This window comes from Marmota monax, unplaced genomic scaffold (assembly GCF_021218885.2).
Source record: "Marmota monax isolate L192 unplaced genomic scaffold, Marmota_monax_Labrador192_F-V1.1 WCK01_AAM20220418_F8-fsc00030, whole genome shotgun sequence".
NCBI lineage: Eukaryota > Metazoa > Chordata > Mammalia > Rodentia > Sciuridae > Marmota > Marmota monax.
The window spans coordinates 10,777,854-10,793,980 of record NW_026691988.1 but is presented as its reverse complement, the minus strand read 5'-3'; the positions used below and the strand labels follow the sequence as shown (position 1 = coordinate 10,793,980).

The following is a 16,127-nucleotide window of genomic DNA, read 5'->3' as shown; positions in this document are numbered from 1 at the left end:
GGATTCTAGATTACTTTGGATAAGATACAAAAAAGGCATTACATTTGCTGTTAGAATGCACTCCATATTGTATTTTTGCAATAGAAATGGAAGTCAACATATCTTCCCTAATATCCTCAGGTAGGACCAAAACTGAAATTAGGCTGCAGGTGCTGAGCACAGTCCCTGATGAAAAGGTTTCCCAGGAGCTTATATAGTGAGGATCAACCTGGGAACAAAAGTTTTGTCATAGATTGCTATGGTAGGAGCAAAGTGCCCAGTGAGGAGGCGGACGTGGAGAAACAAAAGATTTCAAGATAAAAATTCATCTTTAGAACTTGTCAAATTATATACAGAAGTCTCCCCTTATCCACAGTGGATGTGTTCCAAGACCCCCAGTAGATGCCTAAACTCTGTGGATTATGCCACCCCTACATATGCTATGCTAATTTTAATTATACATACATACCTATACTAAAATATAAATTAGTCACAGAAAGAGATTGACAATAATAAAATATAATAGTCATACTGTAATGAAAGTTATGTGAATATGGTCTCTTTTTCTCAAAATACTTTGTTCTGTAGTCATCCTTTTCAGATGTCAGTTGACCATAAAAAACTGAAACCTGGGAACTTGAAACCATAGATAAGGAGGACCATTAAACTCTGAGAGTACATAGGCATGCTCCCCAGGGACTTCAGGGATGGTGGGTGCTCATGGCCCATTTTTCCCTTAAAGAAAACCTACCGAGATTACATCCAAGGATAGGACGTGTTTCCAGAAGATGCAGTTGATGTTATATCCCAGAAGGTAGGCAGCAAGAGAGTGGAACAGAATCTGCTTATACTCACCAGGTTCATGAGAGTTTAAGAAGAAGCCAAAGAGAGAGTTTGCACTTTACCAATTTTGTGCTGAAGTAAAATTTCCCCCATCATTATGAGAGGGGCTGGTTGTCTACTCTCTAAGGAAATCGATGGCCTGTGAGGATAACCTGGATCAGAAGCCACAGTGGTGAAGATCAAACACACATCTAGGTAAAAAAAAAAAAAAATTAACTATCATTTTCCCAGAACAGGAAATATCCCATCAGGTGAGTACCTACAGGAGATGACATTAATAGCCAGGTTTGTTTCATAGATTTGAAGGCCATTGTTTGAAATTTCTGACACTTCTTCCCACAGAGAAATTGCCAAAAATATGTCCTACATAAATCCATACTGAGAAAAGGTCAAGATACCCCAGTTTTTCTAAGACATTATAAACTTCAGACTCTTCATCTGTTACACGGGGATAAGGATACCTCTCTCTGCCCACCTCACAGAAGAACTGAAAAGAAAATTTAGGAAATGTGTCACTGAACAGATGCAAGGTGTTTTAGAACTACACAATTGATCAACATATTAACATATAGCATGGAATTAGTCTCAAAGTACAATAGTCATGTTAATGATGAAAAAAAAAACGAAAATAAATGAGCAATTTTAATGAGGAAAAAATATTTTGTGCCATTCTGAATGCTGTAACTGGAGGAAAAGAGAAAGAGGAAGAAGAAAGGTAGCTTTTCTTTCCTTTTCTAAATTCTATTATCTTCTAACCTGACATTTAGCTTGCTTATTGTCTTTATTGTATTGTATGCCTGCCTTCTCTGTGAGCAGGGATCTTGGATGTTTTTCTTACTGGTGGAGCCAAACATTTAGCACAGTGCCTGGCACATAGTAACGACTGAGCAAACATTTCTGGACAAGGTGATTTATGCTTTATTGATGACTCAAGGCACCAGTGCACATGCAGGGACTCTGCTGGAATGAATCTCAGGGCCATTTCCTGAAGCACAGGTTCCTTCAAAACCCTAGTGGCTGCTTTCTTTCCACCAGGGATATATGATCAGGGAACAAGTGGCGATTGCTCTGGAGGAACAGGAACTAAGGAGCTGGGATTTGGCTTTCTGACCGTGCCAGACCATGATTCACTGTAAAGAGTGAGAACACTTGAGCTGCCCCTTTGTCCACCTCACCTGCTCCTCTCCCCACTCAGTGAATGTTTCTATGTAACATATATGTATATATGTATACAACATACATGACACTGGTCATACCCCCTCTGTGCTTCTTTGAACAAGAAATAGCCACTTCCCTGCAGGTCTTCCTCCCTCCCGCCCTGGGCCTGTCCAAGTAGCTTCCTCCACAAGGTTCCACCCAGTTTCCTAGAACAGCTGCCTTTTATCACAGGCACTGGAGCTGGGGGCCGGAAGCAGGCAGTGGTGTGCCGTCCTCAGTGGAGAGGAGGGTGGGAAGAGTCCAGTGGTTGCCCACTCCGCAGGGCCACTTCTGGGTTCCAGGTCCACAAACTTGGTGAAGAAGCATGTATTCCAATGTCATTTCCTAACCAAGGTTTCTGATTCAACTCACTGGATTTTAGAGCCACCAGAGAGCTCAGAAATCAAGTTAAACTTCCTCATTTCAGAAATAAGTGAAGCCTGAGGTCACAAAAGACCAGCAAGTGGGAGGAAAAAGCCTTTGTCACCGTGACCATACCTGTGCCTGTAGCACCAGAAACGTCTAGGGAAGTCAATCTTAGACTTCACAAGAATGAACACTAGCAGTGTTTTGAGAGTTTCAGCAGAAGTCTGCATGAATTTGTAGGAATGAATCCGATTTTCATCATTTTTGTAATGTTATATCCAGATAAATCCAGTAATGGTTACTTGATTTATTTTTTTAAAGAACGATTCCTCTTTCCAAAAGGATTTCCCAGCAAATTACTTTGAATAGCCTATTCCCCCCTAGAGTATTTGAAATATGGTTTCATTTGCACACTTTGCTTAATCTCAACACATAAGGTACTCTTCTAAGGTGTGAATAAACTCAAAACTTCTTAGGTAATTCTTTTTTACAAAATTATTGTCTTTTTCCAGAAATGTGGTTAAGTTTTTCCATATTCTCATTTATGGGTTGATAAAGTTAGGATCAGGGAATATGAGAAGCACAGATTAAATAAAGTAAATAGATTAACCCTAAATAGATTAACATTTTTGTAAAAACAGGGTACAGGCTGGTACCAATTGAGGGAGTTCAGGGTTGCTTCTACAATCTGAATTGACAGATTAAAGCCAAGAAAAATAAGAACATTCTGACCATAATATTTGAGAGCTAAAAGGAGCCATGAAGATATATTATCTAGTCCAACTATTTCACAGTGTGGATAAGAAAACAAGAGCCCAGAGCAGGGGCTGATTGATCCAAGGTCAGCAAGGTCTGCTGCTTCCCAGTTGGGTTCTCTTTCTATAACAGCCCTTGCACTGGGTGGAAGGGAGGAATAATATATAGGGCAAGGCTAGAGGGGAGCATGGAATTCTCTGGAAATGTCATGAGCTCTTTCCAACCAATAGGAAAGCTCTCAAAGAACTTCTGTCAACCCCAGTTAGTTCTGACAAAAGAGTGAACGGATCTTTCAGAATCACTGGCATAAGGCATAAGCAAAGCCTGGGTAAGCAAGCAGACCTCTCTGGAAATTTTATTTTCAGGAATCATGGTCTCTACCTCGGATGGAGAGCAAACGTCCATGAGAGGAAGAGGGAGGTTTGTCAAAGCCCCTACCAGAGACCAGAATTATATTCCCGAGGGCCTTGCTTCTCGGTCTATGGTTGCAAGCCTGGAAATTTGTGCTGATACCTGAGAATATTTTGGGTTGCCACAACTAGGGAGGAAGGCGCTACTCACATCTACTCACATCTACCTTACAGAAGCCAGGAAGGCTGTGAAAACCAGTCTTTTACCAAACAGTCAGTAGCACCAAGGCTAAGAAAGAAGCATGGCTCTATCTACCTACCTTTAGTCAGTGCTCCCTTCCAAACACAAGACATCAAATAATTAAAGATTCCTCACTCTTTAGGTCTTTAGATTTTTAACATCCCCCACCCCACTCCCACCAAGATAAAATCCACATGAAGAGGAGGCAAGCAGAAGAACTGGAGGCAACAATTTCAATAAAAATACTTAGTGCTGAAAATATATGCGTAGGAGAGACTATTTTCCATGTACTTATATTTTCCCTGCTCTTGTTGTCATTCCACTATTCTTGGTAAATTTGTTTTCATTTTAAGTGTTACAAGCAGTTATTATGTATTCCAGGCAGGGCTCCCAAGCTGTGACAATTTAAATGAGGGAGACTTTTTTGTAGGAAAAAAAATGATAAAAGTATAAATGGTTAGTTGAAACATTGAAGAAAAGCTTGCCTCAGAGAGCAAAATGCTTTTTTATGTAGTCCTAATATTAATCTGAAATGAAAATGTCCTTCACTTCAAAAGGGTAAGATTTGGCAGGTATAAGATAGAAGAGGGCAAGGATATGTCCCCTCCACATTTAGAACTGCATACCTCCTGAAAAGACTTTGAAACAAATAGTATATAAGAAGCTACAAGCAATTTTTAAAATGGCTTAAAGCTTTTACACCTTCAGCTAAAAGGAACAGAATAGCTCACAATGGCAGTATGGAAGAATAGAAGGGACTCTGGATGAAGAATCTAAATATTTGGATTCTAGTTCAGGGTCATTAATATGCTCATGAGCTTAGGCAAATGATGTACCTAATTTGTGTTAGTTTATGATGATATAATAACAACACTTACAGTCCATAAAGGTTGCTGTGTGGTTCAAAGGGTATATAAATATCAATATATAACCTCCATTGTTATAAAGTATGGAACTTTAAACAGATTTTTTTAAAATAAACAGTTTTTATTTACATTACAGTTTTGGAGGCTGAAAGTCTGCATATCATGGTGGTGAGGGTCCCCCTTGTTACATCACTTCATGGTGAAGGGAATCGTGGCAGGAGTATGTGCTAGAGGGAAAGATCACGAAGACAGCAAGCTAGAGAGAGTCAGGGATCAGGCTTGCGCTTTAATAACAACTCACTCTTCTGGAAACTAACAGGGGTCCCTTAAGAACTACCTAATTTTTTTAAGGGCAGTGCCCTCCATGGCCTAACCACTTCTTACTAGTTCCCACCTCTACAAAGTGCCACCACCTCAACACAATCAAACTGAGGACTGAGCTTCCAGCCCATGAACCCATGGAAGACAAATCACACCCAAACCATAGCATCTCCTCATTGTATTTCTTTATATTTCCTACATAATGCCAGTGTCATCTATGCTTTTATCAGGATGATGAACAGCCACCACTGATAAACAACCTCAGGGTCAAACCTGGAGTTATGACAGATGAGTTCGGTTTGGTGTTTTTTTGTGTGTGTATGTGTTTTTTTTAAGTACTGGACTTGAACCCAGGGTGCTCTCCTTTTATATTTTATTTTTTATTTTTGTTTGAGACTCTCTAGGTTTCCCAGACTGGCCTTGAACTTTCAATCTTCCTGCCTTAGCCCCCCAAGTCACTGGGATTGCAGACGTACACCACCATGCCCAGCTAAAAGAGATCTTTTGATCTTTGAAACGTCACTTACTATGTACTTTCAATTTTCCTTTCTTTAAACCCATCTTTTTTCTGCTTAAGGTGAGGAATTATCAGAGTAGGGTAACTATGTTTCAAATAAATAAATGAAAAAATATCTTTACAGAAAATAAGTCATCACAAAGTATCATACCCATAAAGCAAAATATTGGAGCATGAGCTACAAAAGAGAAATCTTACTTTCTTGAATTTTCTGGAAAGCTTGAAAATGAGTGAAAATTAACAAGGCAAGGACTAGGATGCAGAAGTGACCACCAGTGGAATTTATTTATATGTAAAGTAATTCAAAATTTTATCAATTATTTTACAGCATTGATATAAGGCAGGTAATATATCTTTAGTTTGTAGTAGTTCCATGGCAGACTGGGGGTTGATATAAACAGAAAATTAGCATTAATGGGGTAAAAAGTAGCAGTAGATGATAAATCAGCAGATTAAAAAAAAAAAGGAAAACATTTGGAAGTTGTTATTTTCTTTATGTGTCTTTGGTATTTTTAATGCAGAATTTTTATGGGGGCAACAAAATGGTGGGTAAAGGGAAACTAGTGGATGTAATTTATTTAGACTCTCATGGGCTTTTGATACAGTCCTACACAAGAGGCTATTAAAGAAACTTGGCAGCCACTGGGTAAGAGGTAAAGGGCTGTCAATCATGGGTTAACAGTGGGTTAAGAGATAGAGGGGTAACGAAAGAATAAATGACTTGCTCTCAGCCTGGAAAAGAGTTAATAGTGGGGTGCCAGCAATCAATACAAGAGCAGTGCTCGCGAGGATATTTATTAACACCCTTGAAAATGGACTAAATAATAAGGTGCTGAAATTTGCTGACTCTAGGAAACTATTTTGGTTCCCCAAGTCTACACAGATGGATATGAGAAACATAGAATCCAAACTCAGTAATTGGGCAAAACAGTAGCAGATGAAGTGCAGAGCAGACAAGTGCAAAGTAATGCACATTGGAAGTAACAACTTAAATTACTCATCCACTCGGGTGAGTTCTGAATTAGTGCTAACCTTACCAGGAAAAGATACAGGTTCACAGAAGACATCTTAATGAAGATGTATGCAATGCTCAACAGAGTTTATAAAAAAAAAAATACATTTACATTTCAATAAGAATGAAAGGGAACATATTCCAGTGTCATCATAGAAATCGATGGCACATCTTTGTTCTAGTTTGTCTCCCCAAACATATAGCTGACAGGCGACTGTGGTTACAAAAGTCAGAAGGGGATCAATCCCCAGGTCCCAAGAAATCAACATTTAACATTCAGTTAAAATCCCCATATTTTCAAAGGAAGATGATAAAAATAGAAATAACTGATAACACCTAAGAAAATAATTAGAAACTGTGGGAGGGGCTAGGCAAAATGTCATAGGGGAAGTTTTAAGGTTAATAATTAGTCAACCATTTGAATGAAGGAAAGATAAACATAGGGGTCACACAGATTTTCCATAAATGTAAAAAGCTATATTAATATTTTGGCAACTTATTCGTAGGTAGACTAGAAACTATCTGTAAGTGGTGTTAAAGACAAACTGAATTTTCCTGTGATATGAGATGCTCTCAGACGCAGTTTATTTTCTTATCTATGGTAGCCATTTTTCATTACTATTAAGATTGGAAGTAAGAAAATATACATTTTATAAAGTTTCATAAATATTATTTCTAATGCCATTTATAATTTTTTCTCTTCTTCCAAGCCCAGAAAGATGCACTAAGATATTGATGATGTGTATCAACAGATAAGTCATTGCATTCCTCTGACCCTTTTAACTCTGGGATACACAAATCATTGCACCACTCTCCTTCTTCCCTCCTGTCTAGGGGGCAATTATCCATGTACCTAAATACTAGGAGCTGTAAGATCTCCCCACCTTCTGGTTCTTCCTTCTTTCCAAATGTACAGCTGAGATAGGTGACTGTGGTTACTGAAGTCAGGAGGTGATCAATTCCTAGGCTTCCAGAGATCAAGCATCTGCTGATGGAGGTCAGACAGAAACGCCCTCCAACAATGCCAAAGTACATTATATTGACCCAGTATTTGTTGAGAAAATGACATATCACATTCGAGATGAGGCCTGCACAATTGGCAGGTGCACAGAGGGCAAGGGAGACCCTGGGGGAAAGCTACTGGCTAACTCTCTTCTTGCAGCATTTAGTCTTCCCCAGAGTACAGGAGTCATGTGACTGAGCTCTTCGGTGTTCAATTGATGTAGCAGGGAACTTCAGAAGTACTTTTCCTTGTTTGTTTTTCTTCCTGCAAACTAATCCTTCAGCATTGTGATAAACAAAAATAAACTAAAAATGACTAGCAATAAAGTATAAGAAAGAAGAAAACCAGATGCTAATGTAAAAATAGCATTAGTAGACACTAAAAATTGAATGGCACCACATAAGAGAAATAGTGTAGCTTTTTTTAAAATCTTGCAAGTAGTGGGTAAAAATTCTGAGAGGGATCAGCTTTACCCTTAAGAAATGACCTATTTTTTTCCAGGTGGATGTTTGGATGTTTAGAACATTTTAAGTGACATATTAGATATTTTCCTCTGAAAATATGTGGATTCTTTCTAAGACAATGTTACAAGAGGTAACATTTTCACAGCAATTCTGCAAAGTATGAAAAGCAGACCCATTGCTAGATGTTGCCATCACATGACAGCATTATAGCAGTTGGAAAGTTACTGGTGTGGGTCAGTGCTGACGTAAGTGTCTTCACTTCTCCACTCTTTGCACCAAAATATATTTTAGTCCTTTCAAATAAATAAATAAATAACATCACACAGCATTTAAGTAATTGATACTTTTAGGGACCTCTAGGCATTATTTGTCATCCATTCTACTGATGATGATTTATAAATACCAATAGTGCCATCTCAGTGCCCCACCCCCACTTCACTTCCCCCAGTCTCTATAAAAGACAAAGATTAAAGTATCTTTTGTGAATGGCAGCACCACCATCACTGTCATCCCAAACTGTTAAACCTACACATTCAACCCCAGAAGAGGAGAGGAGAGAGACGAAGACAGACACAGGCACTTAGTTAGTACCCCTAGTATTGATCATCAAAACAGACAATTAAAATTTTTATGAACAACAGATTCAGAAGGACATTATCTAAGACAGGAACTCTTCAGAATGTAGCCAGAAGAAAACTGGATGTCAAAAACCCACACACTTCCTTTTTAGAGTCTCCCTCAAAATCGGTTTACTTTTTAAAGTTTATTCATGTATTAATTGCATAAGAATAGGTTCTTAGGTTGAGATCTATTCTTACAGTCTACAAATTAATCCTTACTTCATAATAAGTAGTGTTTTTTAAAAAAAATTAACAGTTTTATTGATATATAATTCATATAGCATATAGCATATAATTCATTATTAAAGGTGTGTACAATTCACCAATACAATTCAACCAGCACCACAATTTTAGAACATTTTTCGTTACCTCAAAAAGAAACCTTATGACCTTTAGCTACTATCCCCCTGCTGTCCTTCTATCATACCCGCCTCAGCTCTAAACAATCACTCATCTACTCTCTTCTGGACTCCTGTGTGAATGGAATCACCATCTTTTGTGACTGGCTTCTTTTGCTTAGCATAATGTGTTCAAGGTTTTCAAGTTGTAGCATACTTGCTTTTCTTCCCTTTTTATTGACCAAATGATATTCCATTGTATGGACAGTCTTCATTTTGACTATCCATTTGTGAGTGGATGGACATTTAGATTTTTTCTTCTTTGGAGCTGTTAAAATAATGCTGAAGGGCTGGGATTGTTGTTCAGCGGCAGAGTGTTGGCCTAGCACATGCGAGGCCCTGGGTTTGATCCTCAGCACCATATAAAAATAAAATAAAGATATTGTATCCAACTACAACTAAAATATAAATATTTTTTAAAATAATGCTGCCATAGCTGAGTGTGATGGCACACACCTATAATCCCAGCGAGACATGGGAAGCCGAGGCAGGAGGATTGCAAGTTCAAACCCAGCCTCAGCAACTTAGGGAAGCCCTAAGCAACTCAGCAAGACCCTGTCTCTAATAAAATATTTTTTTAAAGGGGTGGGCCCAATAAACCAATGCCTAATGTTTTCTCTGATATAAGGAGGCTGATTCATAGTGGGGTAGGGTCAGGGAGCATGGGAGGAATAAACAGACTTTAGATAGGGCAGAGGGGTAGGAGGGGAAGAGAGGGGGTATGGGGTTAGAAATGATGGTGGAATGTGATGCATATTATTATCCAAAGTATATGTATAAAGACACAAATTCGTGTGAATATACTTTGTATACAACCAGAGATATGAAAAATTGTGCTCTGTATGTATAATATGAATTGTAATGTATTCTGCTGCCATATATAAATAAAAAATTAATTAAAAAACATTTTAAAAGGGTGGGGATGTGTCTCTGTGGTTAAGCACCCCTGGATTCAATCTCTGGTGCCCCACACACAAATATATATATAAAATAATGCTTCTGTAAACATTCTTGTGTGTATCCCCCATGTGTACATATGCTTTCATTTCTCTTGGATATATACCTAAGAGTGGAATTACTGGTCATATGTTAATTCTATATTTAATTGTTGAACAAAGTGCCAGACTATTGTCCAAAGTAATTGCACCATTTTACATTCCTACCAACAGAGATGAGGGTTCAGATTTCTCCACATTCTTGTTAACATTATTGGACTTTTTGATTGAAGCCATCTTGGTGGGCATGAAATACTATCTTGTTGTGGTTTTGATTTGCATTTCCCTGATGATGAATGATCTCAAACATCTTTTCATGTGCTTATTGGCCATTTGTTTATTCCACAAAGAACTATTCATTCACATCCTTTGCCCATTTTTTAATTGGGAGCCAGTTACATTTACTTTTTACATAATTTCAATAGCTGATTTTTTTGCTAACAGATGAGAAATAGCTCATAATAACTTAGGAGGAACCATTAAAGAGAGGCAGATGAGCTGACCAAAAATAGCAAGAGAAGGAAAAACTGTAAAAAACTAACCTAAATCCTCAAAGAGCAGAGTACTCATCATGCTATAAGGTGGTGGCAACAGTTTCCATAGGCCCTGACAGCTTCTCTGTGTTTTACTATAGAAGTGATTGAAGTTTACTGTGATTAATTTAAATCTTCTTTATAGGATCACTTTAAGTTCTGTATGGTTTGTTTAAAAAGGCCAGGAGATTCAAAATATAATTTAGAGCTGTGGCAAGCGGAAATACTACTTGTTATGAAGGGCGTGCTCCTAAGTGTTTCACAGCCAACTCTCCAAGGGGAAGAAAAAGTTTTATTTGTGTTTGCACTGTTGCTGATTCAATGTATCAAAGTCATGTCAACCTGCACAAGAGCTACCTGAAAATTTGACAACTGGATCTCAAGAGAGTAGAAACCAGCTGGGACACACCACAGCTTGATGTGATTGTTTAAGCCAGGCACTGTGTTAGTCTCTTTATATATTGCTCTAGTTTGAGTGATTGTGTCCCTCCAAAATTCATGTCAAAGTTTAATCCCCAATGCAATAGCATTATAAGGTGTGGTCTTTGAGAGGTGATTAATGCTCTTATAAAAGCATTTGGAGGATACAAGCTACACTCTATTCCACCCTTCTATTCCTTCCACAGCTTTTAAGGCACCATGTCAAAACAGACACCAAACCTGCAGGCACCCTGATCTTGGGATTCCCAGCCTCCAGAACTGTGAGAAATTAATTTCTTTTCTTCTCTTTTGTGTCAGAGATTGAACCCAGAGGTGCTTGGCAACTAAGCTACATCTTCAGCCCTTTTTAATTTTCAGACAAGATCTTACTAAGTTGCTTAGGTACTCACTAAATTGCTGAGACTGGCCCCACACTTGACTGAGATCTTCCTTCCTCAGCCTCCCCAGTCACTAGGGTTACAGGCATGTGCCACTGCATCTGGAAGTTTCTATTCTTTATAAATAATCCAGTCTCATGCATTTTATTATTACAGCAGAAAAAGAATATATGCAATGGCTCATTTAATGCTCTGAATAACCTCAAAGAAGAAATAAATGGATTCTTCCCCCTTTTGTGCAGAAATATACTAAGGCTCAGAAATATTTTATAAATTTATTCAGGGACACATAACTAGGAAGTGCCATGCTGGACTCTCCAAAGACAGAACTCTTCCTGGGACACTAAATCCATCCGTCTTTTTTTAAAGTGTGTCAAAAACAATTCTTAAATTGGGTTAAAAGGCACTTCTGAAGAAATGTCATCCATTATCCTGAAATTATACTCACTTGAAACCCCACAGGCCTTGACATCAATAAGCAAGTGAAGTGTTAATACATAGGTATTTCGAATCAGAAATAACTAACTACAGCTTCACCAGAGAAAAATGGGCTGAGGCCTGCTCAGTGATAAGGCCAAAATCATAGAGGAATTTGACAATATTAAGTGTCAAAGCAGTATACCCACAAGCAATGTAGAAAGGGCTCTGAGTGATCTACTAGAGATATTCCATTCCAGCTTCATATTCCACTGTGACTCCTGCCAAGACCAGTCCCTGCAGGGTAGGCATGGGACTCTCACCACCCCAGCTTGAATACCCCTGATCTGTGCCCATCGACACCCCTTAACCAGCAACCTCACAGAAAAAGGCAAGACAGTGCTTCTCAGCATAGGGTCTGTATTTAATGTGCACTAGTTGCAGTACACATTAAAAATCAAGGTAGCATCTAACCCCACCTTTTGGTAGCAGAATGAGAATATCTCGGGACTGAACATTCGCAAGATTCTATTCAAATAAACCCCCAAATTCTTCACCCAGAAGTTAATGATCACTCTACTTAAAAATCTGTAATTAGACAAATTGTATGGAAGGAATCACTTATGCAACCAGAGGCAAGTTTCAACTTCTGTTTCCAGCCAGTATCAAAGAGGTGAGTTGATCTGCCACAGGATAACACATTCCCCTTGCCCTTCCTGGCACCAGCTATGGAATAGATTACCCCATTAGAGAAGCTGCTATTGTGTGCTTGTTAGGTAAGTAGGATTTGTAATTCAGCAACCAAGCTTTGGTAATTATCCCTATACTAGCCAAGGTTCAAACCTCTCCACACACTGATGTCCGCAAGGCTTCAATACTACATAAAACCTACAGAGCTAACAGCCAAGGCTTGGGAAGGTCTACTTCTAATTTATGGCAAGAACACAGAGTTAAAGTTTCTCAATATCTTCAAGAAACTGGGACCATTCATGTACAATACTCTTCATTGTGTCTTGCACTGCTCTACATTAAAACCTGAATGAGCAGGAAAAAAAAAAAGAAGAAGAAGAAGCATATTTTTAAATCTTTCACCCAACAAAGAATACAATAAACAGTAGCCTCATTCAGAGTTCTTTGGTATAAAGCAGAATGCTTTGACACTTAATATTGTCATCATTGTAGGCTTAATAGTAGGTGCGTAGGAATAAGAGGAGAAAAAACAAGAAGAAGGCAGTGACAGAGAAAGTTTGGGCATCTCCCAGCCTCCCCTTCCCCAGCCTACCTCCTTTGCACCCATATCCACCCACTATGGATGGCCCATAGCTTTCCTGGGCATCCCCATATCCTGACCCAACTTTCCTCAAGCCATGCTCTCTTCATCCTGCCTCCACTTCCCTCATGCTCCACTTCACAGCTTCGACATTTACAATCTCATGTCCTCGGGGCCAGGCTTGGTTGTCAGGAAATACAACAAACAAGTCCTGTGAGCCAATGGGAAAGAGTAAAGCAGTGGGCGCCCTATTCCACTGCCTCCCATAGGTACAAACTGTTACCAGTGGCCTCCTGGAGGTAATGGTCACTCTTCATAATGATTCACTCCAAGAGCAACCCCAAGGGTAAGGATCTCAGCCCAGGCTCTAAGAAAAGACCCCATCATGTCAAGTGACATCCTTGGTCACTGGATGGAGAGAGCTGAATGAGGGGTGGATGAGGTGAGATCACAGGACTAGGTGTGGCTCTTCAGGATGTGTGCTCCTTAACAGTATGCAGATGGACCAGCAATCATTCATTCCATCCCTGCAGATTAGCCACTGTCAACATTTGACTCACAGCACGCAACAAACATGGATGGCTCGTAGAAAACAACCGTTTTCAATTCAAGCACCAGAAACACCAGCTCTAGCAACAGTCTTCCTCATAACCAAGATGCAGGGAGTTGTGCAACCGATTTCATATGGCTAGAAGGTTCTTTTGTTTGGCGGCCAGGTAAAACAGGGCTGACTCCTTTAAACAGTCTCCCTTCCCCTACATACCCTTCATGCACAGAATTCCTTTGGAAGCCACTGGAAATCCCTTTTACAGGACAGAGAGATGAGAACAATCTGTTTGTTTTTGTATGAACCTATGCTCCCTCTCCCTCCAACTATCCTAGTGAGTTCCCTTTTTTTTTTTTCCAGACCTCTTCTCAAAACTCCCACATTCCACATTCCCAGGAAGGCTTTTCCTACAATGGTCTCCTCTAAATCAAAATGGCTAAGGTCCAAAGGTTGTGCCAAAAAAAAAAAAAAAAAAAATCAGCAAGCTGCCAGCAAAGTCTCAGCAGTATGATTGACCTTTTCTTCCTCTGTGTTTTTCTTTCTTAATTGTCATGTCTATCCCAGCTAAGTGACAAACATGAAGTAGGAATTGCTTTTATCCTTGTATTTTCGCAGTGCTTCAGATGATGAGTCCACTCAATAAATTGAAAATCATTATTATACACAAATGCATATGCTAATGTGTGACCGGTAAGCTCAGATGGCAGAATGAATAAACAATTACTGGCAAACACCAGGATATGGCATTTCAATGAAGTCATCACAGAATCACTAGCAATTATCTCTGCAAACCTAAGGTGAGGTGTCTGTGGACTGAAAGAGACACATGAACACTTGTGTTTAAAAACAGAAACAGGAACATTTAAAAATCAGACTCACACCTTAACATTAAGATCCAGAAATATATTGCAATCTTACACACATACACACACACACACACACACACACTACCGTGCAGGGAGAAAAATCAAGACAATCTTTATCACATTAGTTAAATTCTCTCCCTCAACAGCATAAGTCTGATAAAAACCAAGTCAAAGGCACAGATGTTAAATCATTGTGACTGTTGTTGTGCAGTTTTAAACTTTGTCTTGCTTTCCATGGGGCAATTAGAGGACTGCATCCTGAAATCACACTCTCAGCAGGTGAATTCATAAGTGATTAGAAGGCCTTTCCCCATAAGTAATTATTATAGTCCGGCGTCAACCCAGAGATGCATACCTCATGGGATTCCAAAGAGGTTGGTCTTAATGTAGTGCTATTTTTAGTAGTGACTTAGATGATGGGAGAGAATATGGTTATTAAGTTCAATGATGACATCAAACTGGGTGTGGTACATTCCACTTTGGAAAACTGGATAGAAGTGCAAATATCTTGATAAGTTAGAGAAGTAGGCGGACATAAACAGATTGAGGTTCTGTAGTATCACTCACAGGGGAAGAAAAACAAACCACACAATTGCAGGATTCATTCTGGGACGTCATAAAGAAAACGATCTGGAGGTCATAGCCAACACAAGCTATTGATGTTCATGCTTTAGCTTTAAAAGCATGTTTTGACTTAGTAAAACAAAAATAGGTGATCCTTAAAGTTCAGTCTGGCTACAGGCAATCCCATAATACAAAATTCTATGCCATCTTTAGGCTCACATTTTAAAGTGAAATATAGAGAATATAGGGGTATTTAAGAAAAATAAATAAATTTTTTTCTTAATTACATGCTTGAGAAACAGTCCTTAGAAAAACAACTAAAACCATAAGTCTATTTGTTCTAAAAAAAAAATTTGAGGAAGAGACTTCAGCATTTTCAAGCCTAGAAAGAGGGGAAAAGGTGGGAGGAAAACATTTCAATGATATTGGGCAATCTGGGGGGGTGGGGGAATCAGAGTGTGTTGCAACAGAAAACAGATGCCCTTTGCTGGAAACTTCAAAAAATGGGCCAAATTTGGCGACAGCTTTAACTATAGACAAAAGATTAGACAACACCTGTGAGAATAAAATAAAAAATAAAATATTTGTGTTTCCTGTGTGTCTGGTTTATCCCCTATTTTATTTGTAGAGGCAAGCAGTAGAAAGTCGATAAGGAGAAGAAATGTCTATAGTGTTTCAGAAGCCTCATGTACCCCACGGGACTCGGGGACAACTCAAGCCCCAAGACCCTCTCATGCTCCCCAGGTAAGAGCACGCATTTTTTCATTCTTTGCCATGCAATTTCAGGGTGGTCTTCCCAGGTAATGTTGAGATCTAAAGAAACTACAAAACTCAGGCCTTTTGCCACCTCTGACACAGGACGCAGCCTGAGTCCCTAACATTTCTCCTTGCTGGTTCCCTCTGCTGGGCTTTGGTTCAAACCATGAGGCCTGGTATGGAATGATCCAGGGAGGACTTCCTACCTCCCACGCCAGATGCAGTGTCCCCCTCTCATGGAGCTTGTCTAACCTCTCCAGGCCACAGCAATTTCCCATTCTTAGGAACTCAGGGCATGTGTTTACCATCAGCGGCATTCCCCTGATATACAGTCACACACTGCCTTGTGACATCTCAGGCACTGTTGAGTCATTCCTCATCCACTGCAGGTCCCCACTACACTCCCACCTGGGCCCTGAGCTCTCTGA

The 16,127-nt window shown here is 39.3% G+C and overlaps 1 long non-coding RNA gene across 2 annotated transcripts in view; it reads right to left on the bottom strand.

The window, feature by feature from the left end:
* The window catches only part of LOC124095511 (uncharacterized), a 146,241-nt gene that overhangs the window by 106,305 nt on the left and 23,809 nt on the right, over positions 1 to 16,127 (bottom strand). Inside the window, exon 2 of one of the 2 annotated variants that reach the window (XR_009227407.1) lies at positions 731 to 1,013. The exons of the other annotated variant lie outside the window; for it this stretch is intronic. This is a non-coding gene — a long non-coding RNA (uncharacterized LOC124095511). The remainder of the gene's footprint in view (positions 1 to 730; positions 1,014 to 16,127) is intronic. 2 annotated transcript variants of the gene reach the window in all.